The sequence below is a fragment of the Pongo pygmaeus genome, chromosome 8, assembly GCF_028885625.2.
Source record: "Pongo pygmaeus isolate AG05252 chromosome 8, NHGRI_mPonPyg2-v2.0_pri, whole genome shotgun sequence".
Classification (NCBI taxonomy): domain Eukaryota; kingdom Metazoa; phylum Chordata; class Mammalia; order Primates; family Hominidae; genus Pongo; species Pongo pygmaeus.
Genome location: NC_072381.2, coordinates 119,627,472 through 119,641,660, shown reverse-complemented (window position 1 = coordinate 119,641,660; position 14,189 = coordinate 119,627,472). Strand labels below are relative to the sequence as shown.

The 14,189-nt window shown below is 47.4% G+C and overlaps 1 protein-coding gene across 2 annotated transcripts in view; it reads right to left on the bottom strand.

Moving 5' to 3' along the window:
- VWA2 (von Willebrand factor A domain containing 2) overlaps window positions 1-8,184 on the bottom strand; it is a 54,625-nt gene extending 46,441 nt beyond the window's left edge. The window contains exon 1 of one of the 2 annotated variants that reach the window (XM_054503858.1): window positions 7,870-8,184. The gene's annotated coding sequence lies outside the window, so the exon portion shown is untranslated. The remainder of the gene's footprint in view (window positions 1-7,869) is intronic. The other variant, XM_054503857.1, reaches the window with a different exon arrangement.
- Between the last annotated feature and the right edge of the window lie 6,005 nt (window positions 8,185-14,189).

Genomic DNA, 14,189 nt, shown 5'->3' with positions numbered 1-14,189 from the left:
ATTCTCCTGTCTCAGCCTTCTGAGTAGCTGGGATTACAGGCATGCGCCACCACGCCCAGCTAATTTTTGTATTTTTAGTAGAGACAGGGTTTCACCATGTTGATCAGGCTGGTCTCGAACTCCTGACCTCAGGTGATACGACCGCCTCAGCCTCCCAAAGTGCTGGGATTACAGGCATGAGCCACCATGCCCAGCCCAACCCGTGATATTCTTTTGTAGGTCTCTTGGTGTGTGTTTGCCTCAAAAGGAGGCTTCCCAACTAAAAATTCATAGCAAAGAACACCAAGGCTCCAGAGATCTACCTTCTCACCATGCATCCGACCTCCAATCATCTCGGGTGGGGGGCAGGGGCAGGTAGTCCAGGGTGCCACAGAGAGTGGTCCTCCTGGAGGATGGAGCATGTACTGACCACCCAATATTCTCAGACTGAATGGTTATTTCCATGATGCCACCAGATTCTACCTAATTCTAGAATATGCCACTTGGAACTGTCTATAGAGCTCCTTGGATTTCAAAGCAGTCCTAAAACAAACTATTATAAAACAAATGTCCCCGCCAGCTGAGAGTCTTCGCGCAGGGTCTTCCTGCTTCAAATGACTAAGAGGCTCAAGTCTTCTCCTGATCTAAGTGAAAATCAGACACCTAACATGGCAAGAGCCAGTATGTCAGGAGCTCTCCAGACACGATCAAAGGGAGAAAGGTGGCGGGAAGGATACTGGCCTGGAGCACATACTTCCTGCTAGCTTCCAGCCCTGTGCATGCCAGCAAGAAAGACTCATTTTCCCCTAAGGACATTTTTTTTTCCCTCTTACTCCACACCGCAGAGGCAGAACAAGCCCCCACCTGCCGCCTGTGAGTCAGGCAACGGTGAGGCATCGAGGATGCGGTGAAGAGCTTCTCAATGCTGTCTCTATTCCTTAGGTTCAGGACGATTTTACGGAGTTACAGCTTCTGACCCTGGGCACTGGCAGGAGACTGAGGCTCTGGCCTGTTAATTATTTATAAAACAAGGATTCTGGCAGCCACCTCCACAGGCTGCTGTGAGGATAAAGTGGAAGGAAGTACAGAAGGTTCCTGCCACATAGAAAGACACCCAGTAAACACAGACCCCTTCCCTCTGTGCTATGAGACCAACTTAAGCAGCTTGATCTGGATCCACTATGTGCCTCTGCTTGCCCAGCTGCATGTTTTTCCAGAGTCGCCCAAGTTTCTGCTCATTAAAATAGAATGTATGTTGGCAATCTGCAAATGCACACAGGATGTCAAATGCCTTCTCCTGTTTGGATCAATCAGACCGTGTTGGCTCTGCAACCTCTGCAGCACCTCCCTCTCCTGTCCCCCTCAATACAATCCCTATTGTCACACAGCCCATGCTGAAACTGCCCAGTGATACGTTTGTCTTGACTGCCAGGTGGCAAATGCCTAAGACTACAGACTGTATCTAGTCTCTGCTGGAGCTCCAGAGACCTGCATGTGCCTGATGTATAGTAGGGGAGGTCCTTCCTTGCTAGATAAACAAAGCACCAGAATACCTCCCGTGGGAGGGCTAGCGGGACCCTTCCAGGGTATCGTTGCACTCACTGTGTTCACTGCATTCTTTTTTATACCAAGATTAATGAAATGAATGCTATTGCGACGCTGGTGAAGTATTGTTTGCACTCTATTCCCACCCAGTCATCTCAAATAGGCAGCTCATTCCCCTCTCATATCAAAATTTTCCTGCAATACTAATTTGACCTCCAAAATATAGCCCTACACCTGGAAAGCTTTTTTTTTGAAGGGTGAATTCCACAGTAAAAATCAACAGCTACTACCATGTAATGAGCATTTCTTGTGTGCCTGCCACAAGACACACAGGCTCTGCCCTTCGTGTCTTCTCTCCTAATTCTTGCAGCCAGCCAGGGAGGATGTATTATTCCCATTTCACAGATGAGAAAGCTGAGACAATGGAGAAGCGAAGTGTTCCGCCCCAGCTTACACAGCTAATCAGTGGATCAGATTCCATTCTGGCCTCCTAGCGTCACCTTCCCGGTTCTGGGGGAAGCTGCCACAGAACGTTCAACAAGGGAGAGGTGTTGGGGCCGGTAAGAGGTGACACTCTGGCAGAAGTCCAGGTTCCAGAAAACAGGCTATGAACTAGAGGCAGTTCAGAAGCACAGAAGCATAATTTTAAAAATCTGCCACCCTGAATCCTGCACATTGGCAATTTCTCCTCCAGCTAATACCTGCCAGCAGCTCCCACACTCCATTGGGCACAAGATGAGATTTACCAGGGCCCTCTGGCTTCCTACAAAGTAGTTGGGAGTGATCTGCAAGCCAGGGGCTGGAACAGACCACCCATTCTCAGGTACGCCTCGCCAAGCCTTTTCCATTACACCTCACTCATCACCTTGTTCCCTTCTGTTCCATTACTCATGCTAATCCCACGTGTTATTCCTGGCTTCTGGAGTTCTCATCCATGGATGTAGATGCTCCCCAAGCCCCCGATCTCCTCATTACAGTGTGGCCTTCGGATCCTGGTTCCACGCAGCACCAGCTGCACTTGGGACAGCAGGCATGTGAAGTCTGCTGCAGGATGCCACAAAAATTTCCACTGTGCACTACCCAGGAATTACATTTCCCGTGACACAGGAAGAAATAAAAGCCAATACACAGCTACTTTTTTAAAAAAGAAGAGCCGGATTGGGAATAGCTGAAGGCAGTTTTGCAGGATAATGTCTGCCTTCTCCACCATCAGAAATGAAATGAGTGTAGGGAAAAAGAGGAAACCATTTCTACCTCCTTACAAAATGCAATTCCATCCCCAAATAGATTAGCCCTTGGCAGCCTCCTCTGAATCAGCAGGACGGAAATCTGAGCCCTTTACAAGAACAGTACACATCTGAATGGGAAGACTAAAATCAGAGGTAAAAATCTCCGGTGGGGAAGTCTTTGCTGGAACAATCATCTTCCTTGTAACCTTTGGCAAAATATTTGGCTCAGGCTCAGAGTGTCAATGGATGTAGATGACACATTTCTAGTTTGATATGGCAGAGAGAGCATTTAAAAAGCTGCTTGGGGAAAGTCATGCTCACCCTAAAAGAATTAGTAAATTTTCAGAACCCAGTGGCCTGACAACCAAAAGTCAGCATCAAGGAACGAGCAACATGCCATTTGTGAACTCCCTGGAGGGTTAGGGAGAAAAGCTGGGAAGATGGTCATAGATCACAAGCCCTCCCACACTCTGCATCTGCAGACACATTTTTAGCTAGAAGAGAGTTCATATTTGTTTTGATGGATGATATTTGAAAATGCTTTAAATTGTATACAACCCGATTTCACTGTATGGGACACTGGGATTAGCCCTGAGGTGTGGGAGAACACACACAGGACCCAAAGTCCAGAGACAGGATTCCAACCTAGCTCTGCTCCTAGCAGCTGGGTGACTACAAGCAACAACCTCCCCTGCCTTAGTTCCTCATCTGCCAAATGGGGAGAATCCCAGTTCCATAAACTCCCCCAGTGTTGTAAAGATCCAGTGAGACACTGTAGAAAAGTCTCTGCTAAATAGTAAAATGCTTTCTAAATGAATGATGTTAAAAGTTTATTATTACATTTAATATATTCATTTCATGTAACAACACCCATAACCTAATGGTCTTGGAGAAGATGAGACCCAAGGCCACAGAACAAGAAAAACCCAAGCTTAGAGTCAAGCCCAGGATTTCTCAGCTATGACCACAGGCACGTGGTACACAGATGCACTGGTACACAGAGGCACGTAGTACACAGAGACATGCGGTACACAGAGGCAAACAGTACACAGATGCACTGGTATGCAGAGACACCGATACACAGATTTACTGGTACACAGAGGCACTGTGGTATGCAGAGGCACGTGGTACACAGAGGCACGCGGTACACAGATGCACTGGTACACAGAGGCACGTGGTACACAGAGGCACGCGGTACACAGAGGCACGCGGTACACAGAGGTACGTGGTACACAGAAGCACTGGTACACAGAGGCACTGAGGTACGCAGAAGCACTGGTACACAGAGGCACGTGGTACACAGATGCACTGGTACACAGAGGCACGTGGTACACAGAGGCACACGGTACACAGAGGCACGTGGTACACAGAGGCACACGGTACACAGAAGCACTGGTACACAGAGGCACTGCGGTACGCAGAAGCACTGGTACACAGAAGCACGTGGTACACAGATGCACTGGTACAGAGGCACGTGGTACACAGAGGCACGTGGTACACAGAAGCACTGGTACACAGAGGCACTGCGGTACACAGAAGCACTGGTACACAGAGGCACGCGGTACACAGATGCACTGGTACACAGAGGCACTGCGGTACGCAGAAGCACTGGTACACAGAGGCACGTGGTACACAGAAGCACTGGTACACAGAGGCACGTGGTACACAGAGGCACGCGGTACACAGAAGCACTGGTACACAGAGGCACTGCAGTACACAGAAGCACTGGTACACAGAGGCACGCAGTACACAGATGCACTGGTACACAGAGGCACTGCAGTACGCAGAAGCACTGGTACACAGAGGCATGTGGTACACAGAGGCACGCGGTACACAGAAGCACTGGTACACAGAGGCACTGCGGTACGCAGAAGCACTGGTACACAGAGGCACGTGGTACACAGAGGCACGTGGTACACAGAGGCACGTGGTACACAGAGGCACGCGGTACACAGAGGCACGTGGTACACAGAGGCACGCGGTACACAGAGGCACGTGGTACACAGAGGCACGCGGTACACAGACGCACTGGTACACAGAGGCACTGCGGTACGCAGAAGCACTGGTACACAGAGGCACGTGGTACACAGATGCACTGGTACACAGAGGCACTGCGGTACGCAGAAGCACTGGTACACAGAGGCACGTGGTACACAGAGGCACGTGGTACACAGAAGCACTGGTACACAGAGGCACTGCGGTATGCAGAAGCACTGGTACACAGAGGCACTGCGGTACACAGAGGCATCGGCATGCAGATGCACCTGGTACTAGGAGGCATGTGGTACACAGATGCTCTGGAAACAGCAACCATCTGATGGCAGGACACCTGAGCATGAGCCTCCTGGGTAAATTCCTCCACTTCAGTCTCTCAATTTCCTTCTCTCTAAAACGGAGGTAACACCATCCATCCTATTTCCCCGGAAAGGTTGTCGCCAGGATCCCATGAAACCACGATGCGAAGGCTCCCAGGGCAAGGGCAAAGTTTCCTAATTTGAGAGCAGGGATCTAGTTCAAGAGAAGAGACTCATGATCAGGAAAGGAAGGGGAAGACTGAGGGTAGTAATCACATTCAAGGAAAGTCAGCAGGTCATGTGGTGGGTGGAAGAGGAAAATTAAGCAGTCCAGAGCTGTTTAGAAGATGAAAGGGCACACAAAGGAAGGGACTTCAAATGTATTCAGCTGTCCCAGGGTGCTGCCTTGGGGTTATACAGAAACATTTTGTGGGGAATGCACACACACGATCACCAAGAGACTTCCAATAGCCTCCTTGATGACGGGGGGTGGTATTTGTTTTAAAATAGCCTTATTGGATAAAATTAAAAATGAGCAATTCTATTGCAGGCCTCCCAATTAAACGAGGTTTTCATTTACTGATATGTGCACTGCAAAAGTTTGAGGACCACTGTTCTAAAACAACCTCGTAGTGTTGCTGACCCTCTCATTGCTATAATTATATGAAATTTCATTTATCCAGTAAAAATTATGAAGCATCTGCCCTGTGCCCAGTACCCTTCCAGGTACTGAGGATGCAAAGACAATGCTTTGTAAGATGCACATACATCAGGGGAGTTATTAACAAAAAGGCCTTTTCACCAGGAGCTTATGATGCCATCACTGCCAAATAGCTATTCTGTTGTTTATGATGCTCATTAAAAAGCCAGGAGGGGAAATGTCAATGTATATTACTGAGCAAAAGACACCAATCTGAGAAGTCTACGTACTACATGATTCCAATCATAAGACATTCTGGAAAAGGTAAAACTATTGATACAGTAGAAAGATCAGTGATTACCATGTGTTGTAGGGAGGGGGGGATGCACAGAGGATTTTTAGGGTAGTGAAACTATGCTGTTTGATACTATAATGGCAGATTTATGTCATTTTACATTTGTCCAAAGCCATAGACTGTACAACAGGAACAAACCCCAGTGCAAACTGTGAACTTTGGGTCATAATGCAGTGCCACTGTCGGTTCATCAGTTGGAACAAATGTACCCCTGCAGTGGGGGATGCTGATAAAGGGGGAGTCTGTGCATAGGTGGGGACAGGAGATATATGGGAAATCTGTACCTTCTGCTCAATTTTGCTTTGAACCTAACACTCTAAAACTGGGTCTCAGTTTCCTCATCTGTGAAAACATGGGCTTCTGACTATGATTCGGATATCCCAGGGGCTTGTGCCTATTGAAGAGAGGGGAAATAGTGGCTGTAATCTCTGTACGGTAGATCAAAACCCAGATTTAATGAAAATACACATGGTTTTCAGCCAGACAGAGATGATGAGGAAAGCAATCCTCTTCTCCAACCTGGGATTTGCCTGGGGACCTAGTCTGAGAAATTCTTATACTACTAGGAGATGGCTCTGGGCTGGATTTCTACAAAAGAAGAGTAAGGCCTGAGGAGCTCTGAACCCCCATCAGTCACAAGAGAGGATGGCTTCAGCCTGCTGAAAGCCAGCAGCATTTACAAATTCATGCCTGTGTCTTTTGCCAACTCTAGTGGTACCTTTCTGACCTCTTCACTTCTCTTTTCTGACTCTTCAATAAATCGACATTTCTTAATATAGTGTCACCTTGACAGCAAAAGAGACCTTGAATTTTTGGGACTGAATTTATAAAACACTTAGAGGTTCTGGGGTTTTACTTAAAGCAGCTTATAATTTGAAAAATGTACACGTTCTAATCATTCCAATCTCCAAGACATCAAACACATGGCATGGGGTCCCCATCGCAAGGCCCCTCTCAGCTGGAGCCCTTGATCCACAATCACAAGCAGCAAGGTGCCCTCCTCCCTTCTCCTCTGTCCGGTGCTCCCAGCAAGTTTTCAAGGTTCATTTCTGAGACTCTCCCATTCACCGTCCCAGCGGGTGGCCAAGGGCCCAAGGAGGGAGGGAGGGAAAGGTCGGCTTAGCTAGGGAAAGTTTTGTTAGCCTTACTGGAAGGGAAGGAGACATGCAGGAAGCAGGGCTGAGCCAGGTGGCGGGAGTCACCAGAACGACAAACCCCTGGACTTCCCACTGCCCAAGCGCGAGGACTCTCTCGGGGCAGCCGGCCCCTCAGGTTCTGTTTGCAGACACTTCGCTGGGGGCACTCGTTCTGCCCGGGAAAACTGCCCCAAGTCCCCTTAACACCTGTATATGTCCTGTAGTGGGGTGTGGGGTGGAGACGAGCATGTCACCAAACGCTTTATTCAAAGGGCGAGTCCCTTTCCGCGGCCGCCAGGGAAGGAGGCCCCGCTACTGTGCCAGGAGGGCAGCTTGGGTTTAATACATGCCCTCCTCCACCCCTGTACGCCGAGCCCCTACTCACTTACCTGCTGACCGCACCCCTCCCAAAACCCCGCCAGCTCACCCGGGGCGGACCGCGAGTGGCTACCAGGGAGGCGCGCGCCAGGTGCGCTCTTCCCCCGACGCCGCCGTCCCGGGAAGGCCGCGCTCAGGTGCGCGCAGACAATGCGAACAAAGCCCGCACCCTCGGCGGGGCCGCGCAGCCTGGGTGCTCCGGGTAGGGGTGGCTGGGCAGAGGGGGCCCCAGTCCTGGGAGCGTGAATCAGTCATCGGCAGCCGGCACTGGAGGGTACCCGGGCGCCAGAGCCAACTCGGGGCTGGGACTCACCGGGAGGAGCGCGGAGACCAGCGCTCGGTGTCCGGGCGGCTCTACTCACAGGCGCGGGCGCGGCTTGGACCAGGGGGCGCTACGGGATCACAGGAGGGGCGCCCGGGGCGCGGCTGCCACGTGGGACACCTGTTTGTCTGTCCTGGGAGAGGGCGGCACGACCCGACCCAGCTGAGGTCGGAGGAACTACCGCCAGGGAGGTGCATAGAGCCCCTCGCGTTTTTTAACGCGGCATCGGCCAAGGTCTGCAAATAAAAAAGTACTTACTTCTACGCGGGTCACGCAGCCTCTGAGCCGTGCAGCAGCGAACACTGTGCCATCAGCTGACTCCTCCGCGAGCTTTATAGCTCCTTGAAAAAATGTTGACTTTGGCATCTTTTCTATTTGTCATGGCAATTGCCTTTTAATTACCTGTCTCTCCTATTATTGCAGTTGGGTAATAAGCGGACCTTTTGGCCATCATCCTTGCTTAAGTTTGGAGGGCGTTTGATTTTTAAAAAATCAAATGCCACAAAGCACAATGCCGAGCATGATGCTTTATATAAAGTAAGCTCTCAATGAACGTTGATTATGACTGCACAATCCATAATTTCCATACTTCATTTAAAAACTGCCAGAGCATGCCTGTTCATTGCAAAAAAAGAAAAAGAAAAGAAATAACAGAAAAAAAGTTGATAAATCAATCATTTTCCAACACCCAGAGATAATCACTGTTAACATTGTGGTGTATGTTCTTCCAATGTCATTCTACCTAGGCAAAAATTTATATATTTTTAGTTCATTCCATACAAGCTGTACATTACTCAGGTTTTCCACTTCCTTTTTTGAATGTCTATGTTTTGAGCCATTATATAATGTCTTAATGTACTTAACCTACCTGCTATTGTTGAATATTAAACTTTCAATTTTAATAATACAATTAGATGTCTTTGTGCTTTTGTCCAATTAATTCCTTAGAATAAACTACGAAAAGGTGAATTTCTAGGATACAGGTTTTATACAACTTAAGACTTTTGATACATATTATCAAATTGTCCTCAAGGAAGGTTGACCTGCTTCCTCTTTTCCATGCTCCTTCCCATTATTCTTGTAAATGTCAATTTGATAGGAAAATAATTTGCTTTACACCTTTCCTGTCTGTAGTTCTCAGTTAATTTCCAAACCTCCCAACACTGACAGCTTCCAGTGAAAGTGGCCCATGGTGACTTTAATGTTGCAAACCTCATTGAAGGAGGCTAGGGAAGGACTCATTTTTCCTGTAATTCATTTCTCCCAGTAACATTTACTGAGCACCCAAAAATAAAAACAGGGCCACACCAGAGCAGCAGACATAATGTACTAACACATCATCCCCGCAGGGGACAGCAGTTAGTCTTGAGGTCTAACTGCTGGGGAGGGATGGTCTCTGCCTCTAGATCAGCATTGCCCCAGAGAAATACTGAGCAAGCCACGTGTGTAATTTTAAATGATCTAGTGGTCACATTTAATAAAAAGTGAAAAGAAACGGCAAGCTGGATTTCAGTATTAACCTAAACATCCGGAACATTATCTCAACATGTAATCAATAAAGATGTTTTATACTGTCTTTAAAGTCCTGTTTTTTTTGTTTTTTTTTTTTTTTGAGACAGAGTCTCACTCTGTTGCCCAGGCTGGAGTGCTATGGCATGATCTTGGTTCACTGCAACCTCTGCTTCCCAGGTTCAAGTGGTTCTTCTGCCTCAGCCTCCCCAGTAGCTGGGATTACAGGTGCACACCACCATGCCCGGCTAATTTTTGTATTTTTAGTAAAGACAGGATTTTGCCATGTTGGCCAGGCTGGTCTCAAACTCCTGACCTCACGTAATCCACCCGCCTCAGCCTCCCAAAATGCTGGGATCATAGGCGTGAGCCACCACGCCTGGCCAATCCTGTTGTATTCTATACTCAGAAGCATATCTCAATTTGGATTCGCCGCATTTTTAAGTTTTGTATAGTCACATGGGGTGAGTGGCCTGTGCTGCTCCAGAGATGTCCAACAAGGGCAGACCCCAGGTCCTCAAGAAAGTGGAAATTCTACCTTTGACAACCCTCTCCCTGTACCCTTTATGCTGTTTAACAGGTACCGGCATACTTTGGCCTTATCAGGCTTACCTTGGAGAAGCCAAATTTCAATCCTGGTTGTTCCTGAAGTATTTGGCATGTCTTTAATTGGGGGTGGGGGGTATTTCACATTTTCGTTCCATGATTATGAAGAACTGAAAGTATAAATACAGTGAAGATACCCGTTGCTTCAGACTTCTTCACATCAATGTATAATCAGTCTGTCCCAGGTGTGCACTCGGGCAGGAGGGAAGGCAGGTGGTGCAGGCCCTGGTGAGTGCTGAGTGGGTGACCAGCAGGGGTGGAGGCTTTTTATGCAGAAAGCTGGGTAGCTACTTTTGTCATCCATGACATCCCTTCCTTTGTGAAGATTTACAAGGATTTAAAAAATAAAGTTATTATGAATTACCATCATTCTAAGAGGCACGTAAGCTTCTTGCTTCCCAGGAGCTTGCCTTAGTCATCTTTGCAACCCAATGCCTGGTAACTTGCACACAGTAAATGCCCTCAGAAATAAAATCCCATGTCCTCCACTGACTGAAAGGACCCCTTCTTGTCCAAGGGGACCCCAGAGAAATATTTTTGAGACTGAGTCTCGCTTTACTGCCCAGGCTGGAGTGCAGTGGCTAGATCTCAGCTTACTGCAACCTCCGCCTCCCAGGTTCAAACGATTCTCATGCCTCAGCCTCCCAAGTGACTAGGATTACAGGCACCCACCACCAGGCCCGGCTAATTTTCATATTTTTAGTAGAGATGGGGTTTCACCATGTTGGCCAGGCTGGTCTTGAACTCCTGACCTTAAATTATCCAGAGAAATCTTAAAAGCGGAGTTCCCAGATATGACTGGGAGGTGGGACACAGCTTGTTATACCTGCTCCTTCACTATCAGCCATTAGGTTGTTTTTTTTTGAGAAAGGGTCTTGCTCTGTTGCCCAGCCTGGAGTACAGTGGTGTGACCTTGGCTCACTGCAGCCAAGACCTGCCTCGACCTCCTGGGCTCAATTAATCCTCCCATCTCAGCCTCCCAAGTAGTTAGAACTACAGGTACGTGCCACCACACCAGGTTTTTTTTTTTTTGGAGGGGGTAGAGGTGAGGTTTCCTTGTGTTGCCCAGGCTGGTCTTGAGCTCCTGGGCTCAAGCAATCTGTCCACCTCACCCTCCCAAAGTGCTGGTGTTACAGGCATGAGCCACAGTACCCAGCCTTCTTTCTTAAGGGTTAAACAGAAACCAGCCCTTTGGGAAAGACTTGCCCCACCCCTACTATCTTTGAAGGTCTCACTGTATCCCCTAGGCTGAAGTACAGTGGCACAATCATAGCTCACCACAGCCTTGACCTCCTGGGCTCAAGCAGTCCTCCTACCTCAGACTCCAAAGTAGCTGGGATTACAGCCACGTACCATTGCACTGGTGGTTTTTTTGTTCTGGGTAGAGATGAGGTGTTGCTCTGTTGCCCAAGCTGGTCTTGAACTCCTCAAACTCAAGGCATCCTCCCAGTGCTGGGACTGCAGGTGTGAGCCACTGCACCTGGCCTCTACTATTGATATGAACCAACCACTTGATGCTGCCCCTTCCTTTTAAGGTTTCAACAAACCAAGCAACCAGCATTCCTTCCTAAGAGACAATGGACCATGGAGTGGTTTTGGCTAGTCTATAGAAGATGCACCATGAGGGTTGTGTCCTCTGCTTCACCTTTTGACCCAAGAGGGCCAAAAACTCCACCCCAGAATCGTGCTAATACCATTTTTTGTACATGTAACCCATCAAGAGGCATGAAGCTTAATTGCACATGTACATCTTTCATAAATATTCATGACTCCTCCTATAGTCTACTGTGTATTTGGCCACTCCACTCCACATAAATTCCTCTTATTTTTCCCAACCTGGAAGTGTGTTTCTGGGTGGAGGCTACACTTCCCAGACTGTAGCAATGGCTACCCTGCCAGTGGCCACCCTTTATGAAAAATAAAGCTCTCCTTTCCAAATTCATGAACTTTCTCATTCTTCAGTTGACACCTTCTATGATGTTAATTCTCAAGTTGCCCTGTCCCGTGTGTCTCAGTTGTAAACACAAGAGGTGTAAACATGGAGTCTTAGTGTAAACTGAGACAGTTTAAACACAGAGGTGACTGAATTTCATTCAGGGATAAATGGAGACATCCGTACTCGGTGGCATGCATCATCCAGAGGCACCCATTGTAGTAGAGTGACCGTGGCTTCAGAGATTAGGGGTCTCCTGCCTATTGGCTTTGTAACACAGAAAAGATACTTTAGATTGCTCACTTTCCTGACCTATAAAGAGTGATGGGTACAACAGTTCCTAACTCTAGAATCCCAACTAAAATTTTGATGCAGTCCCTCAAATGATGAAAGGTAAAGCACACATGAAAGGAACAGACAAAAAGGAGGATGCTTAATAGAGCTGCAAGAGTTGTATATTTTCCAGAAGCCACATAGTAGCCACTAACCAGAGCCCTCTTATTGAGAAATAAAAGAACAGGAAACAGTACCTACTAAACAGTAAAGAAACCATCCCCGAGGAAACAAAGAGCCTGACTCAGAAGTGCTCAACAAGCAGCAAATTAAGCCAAAGCTTAATTTGGTCTGTAGTCTCTTAACTGTGGAGCCAAGAACAAGGAGAACACAGTTGGGGGCAGAGAGAGACACAGGACATGAGGAGCAGAAATACTGCCATCTCCAAGCCAAAGCCACTTAGGTATGGAATAGGCAGCAATTGTTCTAAGGGTTAATGCATCCATCCCAGCTCCTACTTAAGACAGTGAGAATTATGCACAAAGTTGTATTGGATTTGCTTTTGGGAAATGTGCTTTCTGGCTGAATCAAGTAAACATGGAACAAAGGCACAGGCTTGTGTAATAATCACTCAGCCAACATATGAAACTTTCTAAGTGCTCTACCTCAAACTGCCAATACTTCCATGTTATTTCCATCTCCTCTCCAAATTCCCAGTATCATGAATTTTAGTCGTCACATGTCTGCCTTAACGTAAGTATTCATGGAACACATTGAGAGAGGCATCTGGGTGTACTCTGGAGGCAGAGTAGGCTCCTGCCTTATAATAAGCATCAGAGTCTGTCTCACTTCCTGGAAGGTTCTCATCACAGGAGATAGGGGCCTCTTCATCAAAAGGTTAACACCACAAGGTGTTAAAAATGGCATCTCCTCGGGGTGTTAAGGGAAGCAAGCAAGCATGGAAAAAATGGCTAAGGCTCAGCAGCTAGCTAACACCTTAAATGAAGCCAGTTTTAGGTTACCTGAAACTATAGCCAAAATGCAAGAACTTTCCTAGGAAAATCAGACTGCAGCGCGTAGATCAGGGCAAAACCAGAACGTTAATGGTTGGTTCTCTGGGTGTGCCATCTGCAGTTCTCACCCTGTGCGACTGGGCAGTAACCTTACTTCTAACAGAACTTCACCACCTTAATTCCGGCAAGCAAAACCATTCTACCATGCTTTCTTAACTGCATGCTTAGAACCACAGGTTACCCTCCAACTCCCTTTATCTGGAAAAAGCAAAAAACACTCTGACAATTTTGCGTGTATTAAGAGCTGTTCGGATGCAAGTCGGGCCACAAAACCACCTACATGGTGAGGAGCCCAAGTGTCCTCTTTGGCTGATCCCAGAAGAGCTCCACTTGCCAAATCCAGGCAGCTGTGTTGGTGAGGAGCCTATTAGTAACACTAATGATCTATTGCTCATGGCTGACAGTCTTTCAGCAGTGAGCCTCACAATGACTTAATTTCTCTCTGGGAATTTGGCAGCTTAGGGTCCCGCTGGTGAGGATCTTCACGTGTTGGTTTCCGGAGCTGTTATTACATAGCAAGAGAGATCAGTTTCAGAATAGTAATTAATCCTCATTCACAATTTTGAGACTTTTACATTTCTAGCTGCTGCAGCAAAAGAATTTTAGCAAAACAAGAAGCATATCAAATATGCTCCTTTTCCCCTTGTCAACCCCCAGTTCATTGTTCTTATGATAGAAATCTCCCTGGCAAACTGGGTAAGATTTATCTTAATATTTACAAGGCCTCCACCCAAGACTAAATCATTTGTTCAGATATATGGTCTCAGCTCTATGGTACTTATGACCAAACCAGATATTCCGAGGGGATCTGAAGACTGAAGCTGTACTGTATTTATGACCAAACCAGATATTTTGAGGGGATGTGAAGAACACATCAACTGGTATGATAGAGCTATGCTGGCCCTAATAAAAAATCT